Source organism: Lactuca saligna, chromosome 8 (assembly GCF_052625555.1).
Source record: "Lactuca saligna cultivar CGN05327 chromosome 8, ASM5262555v1, whole genome shotgun sequence".
NCBI classification, from domain to species: Eukaryota; Viridiplantae; Streptophyta; class Magnoliopsida; order Asterales; family Asteraceae; genus Lactuca; species Lactuca saligna.
Genome location: NC_136424.1, coordinates 119,397,122 through 119,418,751, shown reverse-complemented (window position 1 = coordinate 119,418,751; position 21,630 = coordinate 119,397,122).

Below are 21,630 nucleotides of genomic sequence, written 5' to 3'. Positions count from 1 at the left end.
ACCGAGGCACACAACACTCGGTATTCCGTCCACCCAGGTTCAGATAAGATGTATTTGGATCTCAAAAAGCTATACTGGTGGCCTAATATGAAAGCAGAGATTGCTACTTGCGTAAGTAAATGCCTTACTTGCGCAAAGGTTAAGGTCGAGTACCAAAAGCCCTCCGGTTTACTACAACATCCAGAGATTCCATAATGGAAGTGGGAGCGGATCACTATGGATTTCATAACCAAGTTGCCCAAGACAACGGGTGGACTTGATACCATATGGGTCATCGTCGATAGATTGACCAAGTCTACACACTTCCTTCCTATCAAAGAAACTGAAAAGATGGAGAAACTTAAAAGAACTTACATTAGGGAGATTGTAAGACTTCACGGTGTTCCCTTATCTATTATCTCAGACAGAGATAGTAGATTCACTTCAAGGTTATGGCAGTCGTTACAAAGTTCCCTAGGAACTAGGCTGGACATGAGTATGGCTTACCATCCACAGACCGACGGGAAAAGTGAGAGGACCATCCAAACACTGGAAGATATGGTGAGAGCCTGTGTGTTAGACTTTGGAAAGGCATGGGATACTCATTTACCCATTGTCGAGTTTTCCTACAATAACAGTTATCACACGAGCATCAAGGCTGCTCCATTCGAAGCCCTCTATGGCCGAAACTCCAGATCCCCTCTATGCTGGGTTGAAGTGGGGGATACCCAATTAGCTAGGGGGAAAGTTTCTGACAGTACTCTCACCGGCCCAGAAATCATTCGGGAAACGATAGAGAAGATCATTCAGATCCATGAACGATTAAAAGCCTCTAGAGACTGACAGAAAAGCTACGTTGATAAGCTAAGGAAACCTTTGGAATTCCATGTGGGAGACCGATTCCTTCTCAAAGTCTCACCTTGGAAAGGCTTAATACACTTTGGTAAGTGTGACAGCCCGAAATTTCCATTCTGTACAAACTATATCACTTCAATAGAAGCTGTAGCAATCACAGTTAATTTTTAGACTTTTAGCGTAAGTTTGAGAAATTCAGGGTTTACACCTCAGGAAATATCAGGAGAGTGGGTGCACTAGGGTTTGGTGCAACACTGTTATTCCAACACTCTAATTTATTGGGGATCATTTCAGGAATAAAAATATTTTCTGCCAAAATATCTCAGGACTATAAATAGATTTCTAAAATAAAATCATTCATTATTCACATTTCCGACTAGAGAAAAGCCATTTTCTCTCTGACGGATCTTCGGGTTTTTATACCAAAACGTGAGTAACTCTTTATAGTATTGTTAGAAAGCTTTATACGTGTCTATAACATGTTTTAGAAGGCTAAAACATGAAATCTAGGAGTTTACACCTCGAGGTGTTCTTGAGCGGTAAACTCCCGAAACGAAGCCAAAACCGACACATGTGTTATGATAAGGCCTTAGAGGTTTATGTATGCATGTTAGGGACAATAAAACAAGACAAAAGCCACCCAAGATTGGGAGTTTACGGCCCAGAACTCTCTTAGGCCGTAAACTCCATATTGTAACATAACATGGTGTTTTGAGGACACTAGGACTTTAGGACTTGTATTTAGGCTATTTCCCCAAGTAGAACAAGGTCTTAAACACATCAAATGACACAAAACAAAGTGAGTTCACGGTCCAAGAGAATCTTAGGCCGTAAACTCCATAAGAATGGACAAAAGTGTGGTTTCAAGACACCTAAAGCCCTAGACCCCTTCATGGAATTGTTTCCTACAAAAATAAGGAACCTAAATACATAAAAATCACTCATCAAAGTGATTTACGGCCAAGAGAATGTTCTTGGGCTGTAAACTCAAAAGGATGGCACCAAAGTGTGCCTAGGGTTCTCATTTGCTTTAAACAATTGTCTAGAACATATCTCACAAGTGCAAGAGGCTTGAAAACAACTAAAACCCACCATACTTAGAGTTTACGGCCATAAACTCTAAGGGTATTAACCTTGAGGCCGTAAACTCCTAATTGGAGTACTTCTAGACCTTAAACTCTTCCAAGGACTTAGCCACTAAGTTAGAACAATTCTAGAAAGAATTTGGGACTTCAAAACACACCAAACACACATGTTTGGGAGTTTACGGCCGTAAACTCAATAGTTTACAACCATAAACTCCATGTGTGATGGTTTATAGAGAGTAAACTCTCATATGGGGTCCTTTGGTAACCCTAAACGCAAGTACCCTGTCCCACAATGGCTTAGATGCAATCCTTATGGCTTAAAATACTTATATAAAGTGTTTATATGCCTAGGATGTCTTAAACATTATCAATTAGTCAATTATGTCCAATTGAGTGCATATATGTGTGATTATATGTTCATTAGGATCGTAGTGTGTTCACAAGTTCTCGCTTGACACCTAGCAATCCGATACCGTTCATTTCATCCCAATCACCAACTACAGGTGAGTTCATACCCCTAATCAATGTTTTAAATGATTTTAAATGCTTTAAAGGGGGGGGGGGGGGAATACAAGTAGAAACAAACATGTTATTAAATCATTGTTATGTATTTTATAACTGTGTTTGTCATTTAACAGATTTCACATACTACAAAATGTGATGCAAGAAATGGTTTTAAATCTTAAAAACGTATTGTTATCAATTGTTTTACCTTTGAAATGTATATCAAAAATGACATCAAGTCATTGTTAATTTTGGTTTCAAAACCCCTAAGGTGTCTTATAAAACCATCTTTCATTATTAAACTAAACTATGCATGTACACTTATGTTCCCATATACGTATTGATGTTATAGTTTACAGTTTTCATTTAGCTTCTCACACCCTTGAGTAGTAAGAGTGTATAAACCTACTTGAACAACCAATTACCTTCCAGCAAATTATCATAGGGATAATTTGGAGATATCAAACATAATTCCTATTACAAGGAATCACACAAGAGTCAGTTCATTCATGAGTCTATACCAGTACATTACCTGATACATGAGTACCTTTACATTTGATTACATGATACATGAGTACGTTTACATATACTTACATGATACATGAATACGCGTACATGAACGCATTACATGAGTACCTTTACGTAGATACACTTAATTCTGTACATTAACATGAATACTTGTATCTCGAATTGCGAGGATGATTTATTAGTACTTTCTGTTTAAATCTTCCTGCATATCCCTAGTACCTCGGGATATCTAGACAGGACCCTATCCCCAGTACCTCGGGATACCTAGATGGGCCTCTATCCTATAGTACCTCGGGATATAGGTACGGGACTAACCATTCTGGAACCCATCTGTTAGCAACAGTGGGTGATGAACATCTACGGATGCATTCGGTTATTACTTATATTAGGAATCAGTTATGAAACTAACCATTCCTCCATCTTGTCACACCCCGAAAACCAAAGGCGGAAACGTCCCCGGGGTTGACTCCAAGTTGTGTATCAAATCCAATGTACATAGTAATCACAGTAAACAAACATTACATTACATATATATGAAAGTTTACATTTGTTCAAAAGTAAAGTTATACAAGATATACATATGCATCATATAAACAAAAGTTGAGACGAGTCTTCCACGCACTCCGTCTTCATCAAAAGAGATCACCGGGTACCTGTCTAACTTGGACCTGAGAATACAAGCGGTTGGAAAATCAGCATAAAGCTGGTGAGTTCATAAGCGGTTTTGGTTTATGAAAATGTATCGGTTTCCTTTAGTTTCCGAAAAAGTTGTTATCCAAGAAAATCCCATATTTTCTTATGTGAAATTGGTTAAGTTATCATTTGTTACCAATTCGGTTATGTATTGTATTTTACCCCAGGAAAATCCCATATTTTCCTAATTATAAGATCGGTTGTATATCACAAAGTATAGTTTAACACACAAAACTATATAATGAAAATCTTGGGATTACTATCCCGAAAGACATATAAGATAGTTTGCCACATCTGAAAGTACAGGTTTAAGATCATGGGACTATCATCCCGGACTAAACACGAGATAAGTTGATGTATATATGTAAATGTAGATTGAAACCATGGGATCACTATCCCGAATAAGATACAGATTTGGAAAACCATGGGATCACTATCCCGTATAAGATATAGATACAAAACCTTGGGATCATTATCCCGTATAAGATATAGATTTAGAAAACCATGGGATCACTATCCCGTATAAGATATAGTTAAAGACCATGGGGAAAGACATGGATTTAGAAAACCATGGGATCACTATCCCGTATAAGATATAGATACAAAACCTTGGGATCATTATCCCGTATAAGATATAGATTTAGAAAACCATGGGATCACTATCCCGAACGAGATATAGTTTCTGAACCCAAACTGTGAATAAGCTGGTATTAATACATATTGTGAGTCGGGTAACCATACTAATACGACAACGTGACCTCCTTGACGTTTGTCAGACGTCGAACGATATCCAGAAATTTGTCACCCTAGGCGTGCCCACCTAACTGTAGCTAGCAGTTAAGGTGTGGGATTGTCAGTCCCGAATAGATCTATTCACAAATTTCGCGCTCTCCCTCCAGGAGACTCTGGTTACACTTCTGGGGAGGATTTACTGATCATCCATAAAGGGTAGTGACTATCTCACAAACTAGTACTAAACTATTCACAGGGTTCTTGTAAGATATCGATATATAGAAAATTATGAAACATAGTACAGTAAAGTATAGATACATACATGAAATTATCTGACAATACATTAAAATGATACGGAGATAAACTGAATCAGACATAGTTTATCTAATAACTTGATATAGACATCAGTATACGATAGAAAGAATAGTAAAGACCCCCAAATTATTCCCATAATAATTTGATTAGTTTGATTGTTTCCTTAACTAAAATCCATTTAGTTGAAATCGAATAGTCATTCCTTATGCTCAACATAATACATAAGGAGTAAAAGAGTTTATAGGTTTGTCAGATATTGTTTGAAACACATCAATGTTGTGATTGGAAAACAGTTATAGTTTGCTTGTATTCCCCCCCTGAAAACATTGAAAACAGTGAAAAAGCCGTAGGGGTATGAACTCACCGGACGAGATACGAGACGGTTTGGATGCTAAGAGTTGATCCGGAACTTGTAAACACACGAGGTTCCTAATTATCATGTAAAGATACACATTTGTATCTAATTAGGACTTAGATTGATTGTTGGATAGGGACAAATGCTTCAAGTCGCGATAACACTTCGATACAAGTGTTTGGAAGGACCCGGGTGGCGTTTAGGGACATGAATGATACAAGGGACTTGGGAAATGAGTTGGGACATCAAAGGAACACCCCCCTTTAGGGAGTTTACAGCCAAAACACCCATCCCCATGAGTTTACGGCCGTAAACTCATGATGGGTGGTTTATGGTGTAATTTGGACTTCCAACACTTAGGGGATAATTTCTAAACTTGGTTTAAGGACTTGGAATGATTACAAAACATCAAATAGACCCCCTTTATGGGAGTTTACGGCCTAGCATGGCACCAAGGCCGTAAGCCCCTATTTACCCAAGAAAATGATGTTAAATGGTGCTAGAACAAATCACATGTGATTGGTAGAATTTATCCAAGGCCTATCATGAGTTTGCAAGGGACTTTTGGGGTGTTTATGGAGTTTACGGCCCATGAGACCCCCCTCATGGCCGTAAACTCTTCTATAGGGTGCTTCAAGGAGTTTCAAGGTCTAAAACTTGCATGAAAGGACTTCTAAAATTCATCTAAGGGCCTTAGGGGTGTTTAGTTTGCATTCTAACACCAAGAATTTTGGAGTTTACGGCCCAAGAACAAGTCTTGGCCGTAAACCCTTAGAAATCCCATGAATGATGTGTTTTAGGCCCTCAAAGTATTTTTGGTTGGTCCCTTGATTTATTCCAAGGCTTTTGGTGGTGTTGGATGGCTTTCTAACACCTTAGAATTGGATTTATGCCAAGGTTTGGGGAGTTTACGGCCCAAGCACTCTCCTTGGCCGTGAACTCATCTAAATCCCCCAAAATTCATGTTTCAAGTGTCCAAATGCTAGAATCAAGGTCCTATAATTCATATCTAGGCCATAGAAGTGATTTGGAAGGGTTTAAGGGCATGAAAACCCTAATTATATGAGTTTACGGCCCAAGAATGATCCTTGGCCGTAAACTCCTTCAAACATCACAAAATTCAAGTTTTACATGTTTAGAGTCCATATCTTGAAGTACCATAGCCATATCTAAAGTCCAAACTAGTCAAGGAGGGGTTTAAGGGCTCAAAACCCATCATTTTTGGTGTTTACAGCCTAGGCATCTTCCTGGGCCGTAAACTCATACATTGTGTCCCATTTCATGATTAAGTGTCTAATTTGGAAGCTAAACATGCTATAGATTGAAGCTAGGAAGGTACCTTAAGGATTTGAAGCCTTAAAATTGAGTTTTGGACCCTTAATCTTTGGATTTTTGGAGAGAGGTTAGAGAGAGAGTAGTGAGAGAAGGAAAAGCTTCAAATGAAAGCTGAAACACGTTTATATAGTTCCTAAAATTTGCACGCGGTGGAATTCTAACCGATACCGACGCTAAACGCGGCTTTTGGTCGCACCCGATTGAGTTTCCGTCACCCGACGGGAACATTATAAAAACTCATGAAATGAATGTTTTTGGGCTAATAACATAAGTTCCTGAGTGATTTAGACACTCATTAGAATAAAATAAACATATAAGTTTATACGATTAACTCCAAAGAGAAAACGGAACGAATCGGATAACGGCGACTTTCCGGGTAGAACGGGTTTTGGCGACGAACAAATTTCGGGTTGTTACATTATCCCCCCGTTAGAGGGAATTTCATCCCGAAATTCAAAGAATAGGATATAGATCATGAGTTTGAAATGAAACTCGAATGGATTCGATATTTTGGATCATCACTTTCTCAAGTGGAATCGGGTCTCTACGAAGATTTCGAAACATACGATGTGGAATTAAACTTTAGACGTTCGAATGAAATTCCCGGAAACTCTTCGGGATAGACATTTAGTAGAAAGAGCTACTAACTTCTTGTTTCTCGATGATCACAGAAACGAGGAATGTGGTAATTCGTACCAGGAAAACTCTTGAGTTTTAAAGCATGAAACAATACGAAAGTTCGATGTCGAAGATCATGAGAGTTAGGTCGAGGAAGAGATATAGACGGGCGACCCTCTCGAAACCAGGATAACAACATGAATGAGACTCCGTCATTCCATGTTAAACGTAGCATCAAAGTATTATCGCGAAAGGTTTCCCATTTAACCGAATGGAATAGAATAGTCCTCTGGACCGAGGATTCAATCTATAGGTACGAAGTTAGTGTTCTCCATCTCATTGGTTAGTCGTCTCGATGATGCACATTTCGATCGCATATGAGGAATTGAGTTTAGAAAACATTCGAATAGATAGATAACAGGTTTCCTTCCAAACACGGGAATCGAAAAAAAATTGCAGGTATAAGAGTTATCAAAGAGAAGTATACCTGCGGCGACAGAGGGATCAGTGGTGGTAGTTTCTTTGGGGCAATTCCTTTTGAAGTGCCCTGCTTCACCACAATTGTAGCAGGCTGGGCTGATTCCTGCTCCTGATGATTGGTTTGTTGATTTGGCTGGTTTTCTGCAGGTTCGAGACAGATGGCCCTTCTTGCCACAGTTGTCGCAGCTCCTTTCGCGACATGGACCAGGAATGCGGTGATGGTAGTTGCACTTACCACACCAAGGAAGACTGCCAGTGTATCCACTGGTGGGAGTTTGGGCTGTAGAACCGACAGCTGAGACAGCAATAGGGGCAGTAGCAGCATGGACTGCTACCGTTTGCTGTTTCTTGGAAGACCCTTTCGTACTCGGGGCCTTTCGCTTGTTCCGAGATTTCTTTTTGCTTTCACCTCCACTTGTGTCTGACTCGGGAGTGGTAGTTTCCTCATCTGAATTATCTTCGTGATCGATCAAGATTTTCGCAAGGCATTTAGCGCTGTCGTACGTGTCTGGCTTCGCAGCCAAGACATTCCCTTTTGTTGGCTGGGTCAATCCCCCGATGAATCTCTCGATCTTTTTACTCTCCGGGGTAACCATTCCCGGACAGAGTAATGCCAGGTCATCGAATCTTGAAGTATAAGTTGTTATATTGGAACCCTTCATCTTAAGGTTCCAGAGTTCGTGTTCCAGTTTCTGAATTTCGCCTCGAGGACAGTATTCTGCAAGCAGAAGCTCCTTCATAGCTTCCCAACCCATGGCATTTGCTACGGGTAAGGTTAAGGATTTGACTCGGCCGTTCCACCAAGTCAGGGCTTTATCAAGGAAAGTGCAGGCGGCAAACTTGACTTTGTCAGACTCCGAACAGGCACATATTTCGAAGATTGACTCGATTTTCTCGAACCATCGAGTCAAGGAAATGACACCTCCAGTGCCATCAAAGGTTGTGGGCTTCGCGTTCATGAAGTCTTTGTAGGAACCCCCTCTTCGGTGTTCCTGGCTGTCTTCTGGATTTTGGTGTTGAGGACCACCTTCGGAGCCACCGGGATTCATTTGAGACATAGCTGCCACCATTGCAGCAGTCAGAACTTTTTGAAGTGATGCGAGATCAAATTGAGGAGAAGATGGTGGCGGAGGAGGATTATCGTTGTTCTTTGAGCTGGGTCTCTTTCTCGGAGGCATCTTGATCTAAAAAGATCAGGAAAGAGAGGATTATAAGTCCTCTGAATTGAATCAAGAGATATTGAACAAGGGATATCTCATCAAGACAGATATAGCATCATACTAAGCGATAAAGCAGGAAGGAGTTATCAAAACAGAACATTTTATCGCTAGCGGATTGATCAAGTAACATCGCGTATACGAGGATTTTCTACGAAGTATTGGCTCAAGAAATACTCCCATAGTATTTCAAGGTTGCGCTGCAGCGACGATTCGTTGTTTGGAATGTTAGGTAAGTTTTAGGCATGTTGCGTACCACAGTCACTCCCAAGCACATGTTGGCCGTGTCTCAAATGAATATAGTTGGCCAGGCTATATTGACCCTAGACACGACTACATAACTGCCCAGGTTTAACCGCAGTGTACAACACCTATTTACTTATGTTTTGTTCTACTTGTAGTTACGGATTTCGGCGGTTCGGTATACTTGTATACTTTTTGGAAATACTTGTAGTTTTGAAGATACTTTTAATTCAGAGCACTGAGGCCCTTTAGTGTTTATAGTTTTATACCATGTAAGGTTTGGTATACTCTGTTCACTATAAACAAGGGCTCTGATACCAATCTGTCACACCCCGAAAACCAAAGGCGGAAACGTCCCCGGGGTTGACTCCAAGTTGTGTATCAAATCCAATGTACATAGTAATCACAGTAAACAAACATTACATTACATATATATGAAAGTTTACATTTGTTCAAAAGTAAAGTTATACAAGAGATACATATGCATCATATAAACAAAAGTTGAGACGAGTCTTCCACGCACTCCGTCTTCATCAAAAGAGATCACCGGGTACCTGTCTAACTTGGACCTGAGAATACAAGCGGTTGGAAAATCAGCATAAAGCTGGTGAGTTCATAAGCGGTTTTGGTTTATGAAAATGTATCGGTTTCCTTTAGTTTCTGAAAAAGTTGTTATCCAAGAAAATCCCATATTTTCTTATGTGAAATTGGTTAAGTTATCATTTGTTACCAATTCGGTTATGTATTGTATTTTACCCCAGGAAAATCCCATATTTTCCTAATTATAAGATCGGTTGTATATCACAAAGTATAGTTTAACACACAAAACTATATAATGAAAATCTTGGGATTACTATCCCGAAAGACATATAAGATAGTTTGCCACATCTGAAAGTACAGGTTTAAGATCATGGGACTATCATCCCGGACTAAACACGAGATAAGTTGATGTATATATGTAAATGTAGATTGAAACCATGGGATCACTATCCCGAATAAGATACAGATTTGGAAAACCATGGGATCGCTATCCCGTATAAGATATAGATACAAAACCTTGGGATCATTATCCCGTATAAGATATAGATTTAGAAAACCATGGGATCACTATCCCGTATAAGATATAGTTAAAGACCATGGGGAAAGACATGGATTTAGAAAAACATGGGATCACTATCCCGTATAAGATATAGATACAAAACCTTGGGATCATTATCCCGTATAAGATATAGATTTAGAAAACCATGGGATCACTATCCCGAACGAGATATAGTTTCTGAACCCAAACTGTGAATAAGCTGGTATTAATACATATTGTGAGTCGGGTAACCATACTAATACGACAACGTGACCTCCTTGACGTTTGTCAGACGTCGAACAATATCCAGAAATTTGTCACCCTAGGCGTGCCCACCTAACTGTAGCTAGCAGTTAAGGTGTGGGATTGTCAGTCCCGAATAGATCTATTCACAAATTTCGCGCTCTCCCTCCAGGAGACTCTGGTTACACTTCTGGGGAGGATTTACTGATCATCCATAAAGGGTAGTGACTATCTCACAAACTAGTACTAAACTATTCACAGGGTTCTTGTAAGATATCGATATATAGAAAATTATGAAACATAGTACAGTAAAGTATAGATACATACATGAAATTATCTGACAATACATTAAAATGATACGGAGATAAACTGAATCAGACATAGTTTATCTAATAACTTGATATAGACATCAGTATACGATAGAAAGAATAGTAAAGACCCCCAAATTATTCCCATAATAATTTGATTAGTTTGATTGTTTCCTTAACTAAAATCCATTTAGTTGAAATCGAATAGTCATTCCTTATGCTCAGCATAATACATAAGGAGTAAAAGAGTTTATAGGTTTGTCAGATATTGTTTGAAACACATCAATGTTGTGATTGGAAAACAGTTATAGTTTGCTTGTATTCCCCCCTGAAAACATTGAAAACAGTGAAAAAGCCGTAGGGGTATGAACTCACCGGACGAGATACGAGACGGTTTGGATGCTAAGAGTTGATCCGGAACTTGTAAACACACGAGGTTCCCAATTATCATGTAAAGATACACATTTGTATCTAATTAGGACTTAGATTGATTGTTGGATAGGGACAAATGCTTCAAGTCGCGATAACACTCCGATACAAGTGTTTGGAAGGACCCGGGTGGCGTTTAGGGACATGAATGATACAAGGGACTTGGGAAATGAGTTGGGACATCAAAGGAACACCCCCCTTTAGGGAGTTTACGGCCAAAACACCCATCCCCATGAGTTTACGGCCGTAAACTCATGATGGGTGGTTTATGGTGTAATTTGGACTTCCAAAACTTAGGGGATAATTTCTAAACTTGGTTTAAGGACTTGGAATGATTACAAAACATCAAATAGACCCCCTTTATGGGAGTTTACGGCCTAGCATGACACCAAGGCCGTAAGCCCCTATTTACCCAAGAAAATGATGTTAAATGGTGCTAGAACAAATCACATGTGATTGGTAGAATTTATCCAAGGCCTATCATGAGTTTGCAAGGGACTTTTGGGGTGTTTATGGAGTTTACAGCCCATGAGACCCCCCTCATGGCCGTAAACTCTTCTATAGGGTTCTTCAAGGAGTTTCAAGGTCTAAAACTTGCATGAAAGGACTTCTAAAATTCATCTAAGGGCCTTAGGGGTGTTTAGTTTGCATTCTAACACCAAGAATTTTGGAGTTTACGGCCCAAGAACAAGTCTTGGCCATAAACCCTTAGAAATCCCATGAATGATGTGTTTTAGGCCCTCAAAGTATTTTTGGTTGGTCCCTTGATTTATTCCAAGGCTTTTGGTGGTGTTGGATGGCTTTCTAACACCTTAGAATTGGATTTATGCCAAGTTTTGGGGAGTTTACGGCCCAAGCACTCTCCTTGGCCGTGAACTCATCTAAATCCCCCAAAATTCATGTTTCAAGTGTCCAAATGCTAGAATCAAGGTCCTATAATTCATATCTAGGCCATAGAAGTGATTTGGAAGGGTTTAAGGGCATGAAAACCCTAATTATATGAGTTTACGGCCCAAGAATGATCCTTGGCTGTAAACTCCTTCAAACATCACAAAATTCAATTTTTACATGTTTAGAGTCCATATCTTGAAGTACCATAGCCATATCTAAAGTCCAAACTAGTCAAGGAGGGGTTTAAGGGCTCAAAACCCATCATTTTTGGTGTTTACGGCCTAGGCATCTTCCTGGGCCGTAAACTCATACATTGTGTCCCATTTCATGATTAAGTGTCTAATTTGGAAGCTAAACATGCTATAGATTGAAGCTAGGAAGGTACCTTAAGGATTTGAAGCCTTAAAATTGAGTTTTGGACCCTTAATCTTTGGATTTTTGGATAGAGGTTAGAGAGAGAGTAGTGAGAGAAGGAAAAGCTTCAAATGAAAGCTGAAACACGTTTATATAGTTCCTAAAATTTGCACGCGGTGGAATTCTACCCGATACCGACGCTAAACGCGGCTTTTGGTCGCACCCGATTGAGTTTCCGTCACCTGACGGGAACATTATAAAAACTCATGAAATAAATGTTTTTGGGCTAATAACATAAGTTCCTGAGTGATTTAGACACTCATTAGAATAAAATAAACATATAAGTTTATATGATTAACTCCAAAGAGAAAACGGAACGAATCCGATAACGGCGACTTTCCGGGTAGAACGGGTTTTGGCGACGAACAAATTTCGAGTTGTTACACATCTCCTGTTGCAACAGGAGATGAGATGAGAATCTTCGAATGATCATTAGGTTAACGTTTTTATGGGATTAACCCTCCCTCTACCCTGCTGCTGCTACAGAGGGTGAGTGGACAATCTTCGGATGTTCATCGGGTATACCTTTCGCTTCGGCGATGTCGTGGTAATCCTGGTCACCCAGGATTAACACTTACATGATTATACTGTTCCTATTTACTTTATTTTGTGATACTTTCACATAAATGAGGATTTAGACTAAGTACTCTAGTACTAGTCAATAGAAAGGAAAAGCTATCATATTTCTTACAAAACATTCGGGTCTTGGTAGAAGACTACATTTCATACTTATAGAAAATAAGGGTTTTTCTAGGGTTTTCATACGTATAGCAACATTTTCATTTAACGATTTACATGGCCTTTATAACAGATTTTCACAAACAAGGCAATGACACTTATATACTTATGAATTCACCAGCTTTAAAGCTGATACTCGCTTTCAAAATAACTTGTATTCTCAGGTCATCAGTAGACAGGTACGGAGGTCAAGTTTTTGAGAAGACGGAGCAGACAAGTCTCGTCTTTTATTTTGATTGTATATTTTTGGTGTCTTACTACAATGAAAGAAACACACATGTATTAAAACTTTACTTATAATGCAATGGATGATGTTGTTGCTTGTTTATTATATTACACTGTTGTGATACTGTACATGACGTCCTCCACCCCTGAACGTTTCCGCCGTTCGTGGTTTTGGGGTGTGACAGTAAGCGTGGGAAGCTTAATCCGAGATATATAGGGCCTTTCGAGATTCTCGCAAGAATCGGCCCTGTAGCATACAAACTCAATCTACCCGACGAACTTCGTAATGTACATTCTACATTCCACGTATCTAACTTGAAAAAGTGTCTGTCCGATGAGACTCTTGTAATTGCACTGGATGAGATTGAGATCAACGAGAGCCTCAAATTCGTGGAAGAACCAGTAGAGATCATGGACCGAGAAGTCAAGCAGATGAAGCAAAGCCGTATCCCGATAGTGAAGATTCGTTGGAACGCCAAGCGAGGACCGGAATTCACTTGGGAGTGTGAGGATCAGATGAAACTGAAATACCCTCATCTCTTTGCTTAGTTATTTGTAACTACTTTATTTGTTGAGACTTTAATTTCGGGACAAAATTCCCTTAACAGGGGGATGATGTGACAACCCGAAATTTCCATTCGGTTAAACCCTAAAAGTCAACCACTTCGTATCATAAGTTAATGTAATTATTTCTTATTTTTAAGAAATATAAAGTTTGTTTGATTATTTTAATATTATTTTTAAACAAACGGGTGAAAGAAAGTGTCGTCTCGGGTTTTGAATTTCAAAAACCGCAAACACTTCGCGAATTAGAATCACCCGATCAAACTTTTATGTTTTGGGTTGAGAAATCACCCAAAACCGTGAACTCATACCTATGTATGAGTTTACTCCCCAAAAAGTCTAGTTATTGTGTTTACTCCCCAAATGTCAAAAGAGTAAACTCCAAAAACTCTCTCAAGTATCATCCTAGATTTAATTCCAAATCTTCAAATTTGTAAGTGTTCTAACCATTTCAAGTTAGTAAAACACTTAATCTAGTGTTTGTACATCTATTCATCCATTCATATTTGTATTTTGACTAGATTTCCAAAACGCTTGTGTGTTCTTGGCCTTTTAGCTCAAATCAAGCCTTCTAATAGTAAGTACTTCCATCCTTGAGTGTTATTAAGCTAGTATTACATTTAAACATCAAGAGTTTATGCCAAGAACATATGGTTGAAGGTGTTCACGGTCCAAGAATGTTCTTGGGCCATAAACACCATAAATGGCACCAAAGTGTGCCTAAGTCCCTTATTTAGCCCTAGTTTGATGTTTAAGCCTTCCATGAATTGATTTAACCTTCCTTTGAGGTATCTAATACTTGAAAAACACCAAAATCCAACATTTATAGGTGTTTACGGTTTGGGGATCTCCCAAAACCGTAAACACCCTAAAGTGTGAATAAATGGGTTCTCCTTCCTTAGGCTTAGAAACTAGCACATACACTTACCTAATTGTGTTAGGGACTTGAAAACATGGCTATACACTCCTCCATATGGGTTTACGGTTTTAAACCCAAAGGAAAATACCATGAGGCCGTAAAATCCTCAAAGGAGGTGTTTTGTTGCCCTAGTCCATTCCAAAGGTCAAACCACTTAGTAGAAATGCTTCAATAGGCTTGCTAAACCACAAAACAACACTTGGACATTAAGACTAGAGCTTACGACTGTAAACTCTAGAGTTTACTGCCGTAAACTGCCTAGATCTTGACCATCAAAACCGTAAACTCCAAGGGAGTTTACCCTTGGACTCCAAACACACTAGTTTTGCCCTACCAACACTCGGATGCAATCCTTGTGATCTTTAACACTTGAAACAAAGTGTTTTCATGTTCTATGGTGTCCCAAATTAATTTATTAGTTATAAATTGGCTAATTAGTTATATATATGTTCATTATATGATAACTAGGCTCGTGCGTGTGTACAAGTCTTCATTTGTCACCTAGCACCGTACCCGGCACTTCAATCCAATCCACTCACCACAAGTGACTTCATACCCCTTTAAATTAACCTTTGAAATACTTTTAAATGTTTTAAATGCTTTTAGGGGGGGATACAAGTTGAATACTTATAGTTATTACATCAATCACATGTGATTAATAACTACAAAACCAATGATTTTATTACTATTCAAACTGTTTATCAAACTGCTTTACAAACTCTTTTATTTATCAAATGCTTTTACTTAACCTTTGTTATACTTATTATAAATTGCATGCCCGTGTATGTATAGTTATATCAGAAATGTTTAAAAGGCTTAGGAAGGCCATCTACCCTATTTCCTTTTCCTTGATTTGGATGTGGTCTGGTGGATTATCAGGTAGCCGTCCGAAGGTTGTTGACTTTAGGCTCAGAGTCAGATCCATCAGAAAAGCCTTCTGCTTGATGATCATCCAAAGGGATTTGTCGTTGTTTATCCAGTCGATAGTATAGTACAATTAATCACATGATACCTTAATATAAATTTGTTTTAAGGTAGTTAGTACATCAGTAGTTCCTATAATACAACACTACAGTACTACAATAATTTACCCTTTACATACATTTAGTGAGCATTTCACTTAAACATTAATGTACAAACTATATTTTGTTAATGATAGTTACACTTGGGAAAATTACACACTTTTACGATAAACGAACATACAAAACAGTTACGCCTTGGTAGAAGGCTACTTTTAATAGAAAATATAGGTTTTTTCTAGGAGATTCAAACATTTACAAACACTTACAAACGTTTACAAACTCATACTTATAACTATGGTTAAACATTTTGATACAACCACCGACACTAAAATACTTATGAACTTACCAGCTTAATGCTGATAAACTCTTTCAAAATAACTTGTATTCTCAGGTCATCGGTAGACAGGTACCGAGGCCAGCTTTTGAGAAGATGGAGCACATTCATGACTCATCTTATTATTTTGATTTACAGTGTTGGTGTCTATAACTGTACGGAAAACGCTTGTATTAAAATTATATATTTAATGCAATGGATGATGTTGTTTGCTTGTTTACTGTTATACTGTGTTATGATACTTTACATGACGTCCTCCGCCCCAGAACGTTTCCGCCGTTCTTGGTTTTGGGGTGTGACAACTTCTAAGAGCTTAGTGCCCCAAATGTTGCACCTCTAATGGAGTCACAAACACCACTAGCAAATGATGAAGGAGAGAGAGGTGATGAAGGATCTTTAATTTTCAGCTAGGGTTCTCTTAGAATACATAGGCCAAAAATTGTATGCCATAGGGTTCTTTATATACTTGAGGCTGCTAGGGTTTTACCAGGTGAAACCCTAATCTGATTGCTTAGGCCTTAAGCAGTTCATGGATATCTTCTAGAAGGCCTTGGATGAAATCTCTATGGGTTTCCCATAGATTTCGCCCACTCCTTCCTTAAGGAGTCCATCAGTCCTAATTGCAATTATCAGTGGTTTGGAATATCAGTCCCTATTCTTTAAATCGGTTCTTTTGATACCAAAATTAATTCCAAATTAATTTATCATCAATACTAATTAAATAATATGATTTCTAATTAATATTATCCTTATAATATATTAATAAATCATTAAATAACCTCTTTCTCCAAAATCATCTTGTTAAGTTGCTATGGTGAAGGCAACCAAAAGTACCATGCTACTATCAAGTCAAGTACATACCAATTATAGTTATGGGCTTAAACACCTAATACAACAATTAGAACATGAAGGAAGGTATCTTCCATTTTGGAATCTGACTCAAAAAGACATGAGTCAAAGCATTATATCATATGACGAGAGGTCATTAGAACGTGACCCATCAGTCTGTTATGATAATCAAAGTAAAGTCTATTTAAGGAGCAGGAATCTACAATAAGGATCGATATTGTAACTCGAAGGTTACGATTTAAAGTCTAACATAGTATGAAGAGCGGGTGCAAGATTGAGCACTATCAACAGTCAAGAAGTCCAAGAGTTAGATACTCATTTGAAAGGACATAAGAGTTAAGGTTATTATCTAGGATGAAAATATAACATATGGATTCATTATACAAGCCCTATTTTGTTAATGATTCCGGGACGTAATCATCCTAAGGAGGAGATAATTGTAACACCCACAGATTCAGGTTAGTCAATTTAGAGATAATAAGCGTCAAAAAAGATTTTTTTATAGAATACTATTTAGAATAAATAATATTAACCAAGTTATAGTATATGTCACAAGAATTCCGTACATATAAAGAACGCTGAAATCTGACTTGTAACGAAGAAGTTATGACCCGTCGAAGTTTCGCGACTAAACCGGTACGACATTGCGCATTGTAAAAAGTGAGTTTGCGATAAAAAATACTTTTTACCCTTAGCAATCTGAATGAAAGTCGTAGTGTATGTTAAACTGAGAACGTACATAAAAAGAACGTCCAAATCTGACTTCGTTTGAAGAAGTTATGATTTTTCTAATATTTAGCGTAGTAGTATACAACCCGAAAATCAATTTTAGATCGGTCAATTTTTAGCTGACACAACCTAAATGAGAATTAAATATCTCATTACTAGGAGCTCAACGATATAAAGATAGTTGAAACGGACGTCGGATGACAAAGTTATGAATATTTAACGGACTTTAATTGTCTAAGCATGTTAAAATATAACTTTAAAAATAAAGTCAAAATGAGCCGATGTAGTCTAAACGAAAGTTGTAGATCCTGTTGATACCTACGCATAGATATAAAGAAGGTCAAATGGAGCTCATATGTGAAAGTTATGGATTTTAGAAGATAATTAGTTTTTGGAGTAACGAGCTAGTGACACGTGGCAAGATCTGGGTCGTCCCTTCCTCCCCACGGCTTAGAACGAGATTGCGACACCTGGACGGAGTACCCACATCATAACTATAAGTATGCCCAACGTACTACTGTTTTGGACATTACACGTAATGTACCAATGTGTACGCCCATCGTACGCGACTGTAGGCAGCCTATAAATAGAAGGCGTTTTCACTCATTTTTCTCACATCTTCTCATCCAACTCTCTCCCAAACATACCCAAACCTTCTATTCTTTCCCCTAGCACCTCCTAGGTGTTAGAAGTAAGTCCTAGAGTGCTGGAAAGCTCCGAGAAGAGGAGATTTCGGCTCAGGAGTTCTGGTCGCGTAAAGCCTGGTTCCTCGCTAAACTCCCTTGTAAGTGAATTATGTTACCCTTATTTAAGTATAACTTATGTTTAAGTTCATTATCATTATTATGAACCTATAAACAAGATTTATCGGTGATTCCAAGTCATTATACTGATTGATCTACTTACGGGGATGACGTCTAGGTTGTGATTTAGTGAGGTGTTTAAAGTGAGATTTCCAAACAATATATTTCGTATACCAAACGGGCCCTACTTCCGATATGATCCTACCTGGTTGTTCTTTATTTGATAGATCGTGAAAGTAGACTTTGAGTTAATGATGAATCAAACTAATAATTAGTTTCAATAAATATTAAACTAAAAACTTAGTGATAATAATGCTAGGTTTCGTCGAAGGAAAAGACGATTGTTAGAAGCGAAGCGCTGCCCGAATTTCAAGTCGTCACTTTAACAAGTAAGTGCATAGTCCCTTTAATGAACATGATTTTAATACAAGTATTAATAAAAGTATTAAATATTTGTTGAAACTTTATATGAGTTATATGCTTATTATATGGAAATATGTGTTCTATGTATATTTGATGATATACACTATGCCAACTAGACATGGTTCTATATGTGTTAAGATGTATTTACATGATAATAATAATAGAAGTATTATAAATGAGAAGATAAATGTATGTTAATACTTAATACTCTATATAAAATATTACACTAAATTAAGACATTGTTGTCGAAACAGAGTTAGAATTGAAAGTTGATTATAAGCATTATAGGCTTGCTTAGTAATGAAATAAGACTTAAAAGAGATGCTTAGTTCAATTAAGTTTAGATATTGGGTAGTATCTTATTAATTAGGGGTGTTCACGGGGCGGTTCGGTTCGGATAGTAATAAAATTGTGAACCGTGACCACGGGGCGGGTACCTCATGCGCACTAACCGAAACCGAACCGTATTGACAAAAAAACCGGACCGAACCGAACTGTATGAAAGCGGGTAACCACGGTTCGGTTCACGGGTACCCTGTAAAATATAAAAAATTAAATTCTATTGAAACTACAAACTCCATTTTAGTTATCTTTTTCTTAAAATTAGTAAGTCAAAGAGTTTAAAAAAACATAATGAAGTTTAAAAAACGTAATGAAGTTCAAATATCATATATTATAAGTTGTATAATAAATACAATAATAAAAATAACAAGAAAAACAAATGAATTTAGAATTACAAAATTGGAGTTGTCGATATAGATTTTTGTTTAGGTTATTGGACCCGTAGATCGATCAAAACAATACTAATGAAATAATATTTTTTTTACTTTATATATATATATATATATATATATATATATATATATATATATATATATATATATATATATATATATATATATATATATATTATCAAACGGTTCGGTTCGGGTATCCGTGGATACCTAAATATGAAAACCAAAAACCGACCCGTTGATATCCGGTTTTTCCGGTTTCGGTTTTTTTCGGTTACGGTTTTTTTCGGTTTCGGTTTTTTCGGTTTCGTATTGACCGGTTCGGCTCGGTTTTTCGGTTTTTTTGCACACCCTTATTATTAATGGTACATGTGTGATCAGAATAGAGAGTAGAAACTCTGTTAGAGGAGATTGATGATCAATGGAGTATGTATTATGTACAAAAGTACTTTCTAAGTACCAAGTCTTTTTCAAAGCTCTGTATTTTAGGTGTTGCTTGTGTCGGGGTATTATTATGTTCTGGGGTACGAGTCCTACTCATACCAGGGTACTATAATGTGTCAGAAGTATTATCATGTATAAAGTCATTTTTGACACTATTGTGTGTCGGGGTAAAGGGAGTACTTTATTAGTATTTTCCCATACTTTTATTTTGAACAGCTTTGGAGTCATCAATTCTTTAATGAAGTGATCAGACGAGCTTCATGTGTTAGCATTTCCTTTCACGAAGTAATTGAGGGAACTTCGTAGACCGCCTAATAGAGTGTGTCAGTAATAGACTACTACCAGGTATGTCTGATGTTGTATTGTCAGATAGGGTGAGTCTGGGGGTAAAATACATCACGGTGTCAGAACACTGCTAGGCATAGTTATCTAGATAATCACCCTGACTTAATTGTCTTTTTGTTTTTACGAACAGAGGTACGTGGTGAAACTTATTCCATTCCCCTCATTTGATGATCCTCGTTTGCTGCCAGGGAATTTCCGAAGCAACGTCGTCAGTTTGTTGTTCATATTGATCCTTTAGGCTAGGTCTTGTGAGATCGTTGTATACAATCAGTACGTGGGAATCGATGGGATCGGATAAATTGTTTTAGAGATATGAAATATTTGTGTTAATGATAATAGTTGGATTTGTAGGTTTGCGATATACATTATTATCACATTGTGGAATTGAAATCCCTATGTACTCATCAGGTTTTCCAGCCCAACTCACTCAGTTTATTGTATCACATGTAGCTATACGAAAGATACATTCTGTTGAGAGATTCAAGGAGTATTAAGCCACTAGTTTAATTATTGTAAGGCTTGTAATATTTCGTTATGCTTATGTTTTTGTATTGAAAATGACATCCCAATGTTTTAATATAAATAAAATACATTTCTTCAAAAAAGCTTGTGATAATATCATTATCATGTTGTCTATGAATAAATTCCGTAATATTATTCTTCAAAAAAGAATACTCAGATTTTTAAAATAGCATAAACAAATCGGTCTCTTTTGGCCATGAAATTAGGGATGTCACAGGGACCCTAAGGACCCATAAACTTGCCAACTTTATTGAGTCCCACCACTTTAAATCTAAATATCTTTGATAAATATGAATAAAACGTTAGATCTATCAATAAGGAAACATAAAGCTTGTATCTTGAATACTTAAATTGGTTCAGAAGTGTAGCTAAGGGTTGCAAATGAAACCTCTAAGCTGAAACTATGCTTCCATGGTGATTCACCTCTTCAAACCACCAAAACTCCACCAAAAGCTCAAGGAAAACAATAGAGGCTAGGGTTATGGTTTTACTGAGTTTAGGGATGAAGGAGGCTTATTTGGAACCCTAAAATAAAGTTTATAGAGTTTAAATACGATGGAAACCCTAAAAGATCGTGGCTTAGGCTGCAGCGCATCTCACGTCGTGAGCTCAGTTTAAATCAAATTCTTTATTTGACCACTCCTCGCGTCTTGACCCTTCTATGGTCACATCGT